Source organism: Chinchilla lanigera, unplaced genomic scaffold, assembly GCF_000276665.1.
Source record: "Chinchilla lanigera isolate Chin_1 unplaced genomic scaffold, ChiLan1.0 scaffold00068, whole genome shotgun sequence".
Lineage (NCBI taxonomy): Eukaryota > Metazoa > Chordata > Mammalia > Rodentia > Chinchillidae > Chinchilla > Chinchilla lanigera.
The window spans coordinates 8001952-8004668 of NW_004955469.1; positions in this window are offsets into that span (position 1 = coordinate 8001952).

The window sequence follows — 2717 nt, forward strand, 5'->3', positions numbered from 1 at the left end:
CCCGCGCCCACCAGTCGGCTGCAGCGCCGCCGCCGCCCGCCGTCACCCCACCGAGCCCGAGCATGCTGGGAGATGTAGTCCTGCCTTTGTTACCCGGGCCGGCAGGTTGCGAACGCCTTCTCCAGCCCTCCGCGCCGGAGCCCCGCCCTCCCCCGCCTGCGACCCTCGAGGGACTGCTGAGGTCGCGCCCCCCGCGCTTCCCGCTCCGCAGCCTCCCTCCTGGGTCTCCCCCCGCTCCGTGGGTACAAGTCGCCAGGCTCCCCTCAGGGTGTCGCCAGGCCGCCTCAAGCCTGACTCCTCGATGTTTCTGGGCTGTCCTCCTCTACTGTCTTGATTTCCTTGAGCCCTTCCTGCTGTTTCTGAGGCTGGCTCACCCCACACCCGCACTTGCGCCTGGCTCCCTGCTTCCGCTCCACAGCCTGACGTATCCCCTTCGACCCTGTCATTTTTCTGACCTCTGACCTCCCAGCCTCACTTCTGCCCATCTCCCCGGACGGACACAGTTCCAGGATCTCCAGGCATCTGGATTCTTCTGGTCCTCAGAGCACACAGCCTCCCCCCCATGTTTCCTTTCCTTAACTGGCCCTGCTGTATTGCATCTTTGTTGCTTTGCCCAGGAATTCTGTCGCTCTTCTGCACTTGCTGCCCGCCACTTGGGCAGCGTCAGAGCTTCCTTGTTTACATACCTCCCCCGACCAGTATTTTCCCCCACATAGAGGAAAAAGGCACAGAATTGTATAAATCCAAATCTTGTCTCCAACCCACAGTGCGACTTTGAGTAGCCACGGAATTTGCTCCAGCCTGTTTCCTCCTATGCTTAAAAAAATTGGAGAGGGGGTGAGAAATACTATCTATATCATGGAGTGGTTGGGAGGGACAAATGAATCTTGAAGCATTGTGGCGAGGAGAAGCCCTCGATACGGACACACAGCCTGGCTTCAGTTGTTTGAAGGCACATCTTCCCTGGCTCTCCAGATGGGCCAATCTGTGGGTGGTGTTCTTTGGGGTTCTGCTCTCGGTGTAGCTAGAGTAGTCACACAGGTCCGAGGACCAAGCCACAGTCCTATCCCGGTCTGCTCTTCAGGGGGCGCTGTCCTTGATGTCCTGCTCAGGAGACCCAGGTGGAGGAGGCGCCACCATCTGAAACCTACAGGCCCGTTTTCACAGAGGTGCCAGAGTCGTCCTTCCCCACAACAGTTCCAATCATACTGTCCTCTAGGGGGCCGAACTGTTTAGTTTTTCAACACAGAAAGCTTATCTCCTAACTTCTTGCCCATCCCCAAACCCCCAGGACTTGAATGGGGGAGGACTAGGGCTTAAGCCTCAGCTGGTCGCTTCCCCACTTCTGAAGTTTCCTGGCAGTCCTCCCTTGCCTCCTGATCAAGCTTCACTGCTTGAGACATTTTGGGCCAATGACATGGTGAGGATTTGGCTTTGTAGATGAACCTCCCTTGGTTCTGACAATCTGACTTCTGGCTAGGCCAGTTGGCTGTGGAATTATTTTCTTATTGCACTTGGCTTTGGTTTTGAACACCCTTTTCCTGTTTGGCTAACTCTTCTGTCACTAGAGTGATGGGCACAATGGATGCTCACACCGTTCTCTCTAGCTGATTTTACCACCTTCCAGAGCACTGGGCCAGATCCTCCTGTACCGGAGGGAAGTTGAAATGCCATTGCTTGCCAGATAAGAGTAAATTATTGCACTTTTCTGAATAGCAGTTTTCAGTGGGATAAGTGAGGATAAGGATGCTTACCTTGCTGGGCATGGTGGTACATGCCTGTAATCCCCGCACTCTGGGAGGCTGAGGCAGAAGGATTGCCAGTTTCAGCCCAGCCAGAGCAATTTAACAGTTAAATGAGACCCCACCTCTACATTTTAAAAAGAGCTAGCGATGCAGTGGGAAGGCCTTGGGTTCAATCTTTAGTACAATCAATCAATCAATCAATCAATCAATCAATACTTACCTAACTTACAGGGCTTACATGAAAATTAAGTGAAATAATATATGTGAAAACTTCCAGGCCATAGAAAGTACTCAAGAAATAGTTTTTCTTTCCCTTGGCTTTTCCATTCACAGCTGTGGACATTTGTGTCTTCTTTTCAGCATTGTCTTCAACCATTCTTCTTTCTTCCATGCTTGAGTCTCCAGCCACTCAGACCTGCTTAAGGTCCCCTAAATATGTCATGGGTTTTGTGTCCCTGTGTCTTTGTTGATGCTGTTTCTCTGCCTGAAATGTCCTCCTGACTTCCTGTTCCTGTGAACACAGCCATGGGCTAGGAATGTAGCCCAGTGGTAGAGCACTTGCCTCGTGTATCAGTTAGGGTTCACTAGAGGAACAAATTTAATATTGTATTATTAAAGGCAGCTAAGTTAGGGAGAAATATTGCAGGCAGACGGGGCTGCGCCCTTGAGGGAGTGGGTGGAGAAGACATTACAGCTGTGGCTGGAGGCACATTCACTGAAGGCCAGGCCTCAAGACAAAGATGGAATGACCAGGCCTACATGCCTCCCTGAAGGATAAGCAATATACTATAACTGGTATCACTTGATCCAATAAAGTCTAGATAGACATCAGTCACCCAGGTGGGTGACCAGGATCTCGTGACTCATCCCTTCCAAAAAAGGTCCTTGTTCTTTCTATGTACACTTGCTACGTGACCTGCTTCCCCATTGGATCAAAATTACCTAAGTGGCTACACTTGTAATCTTATCAAT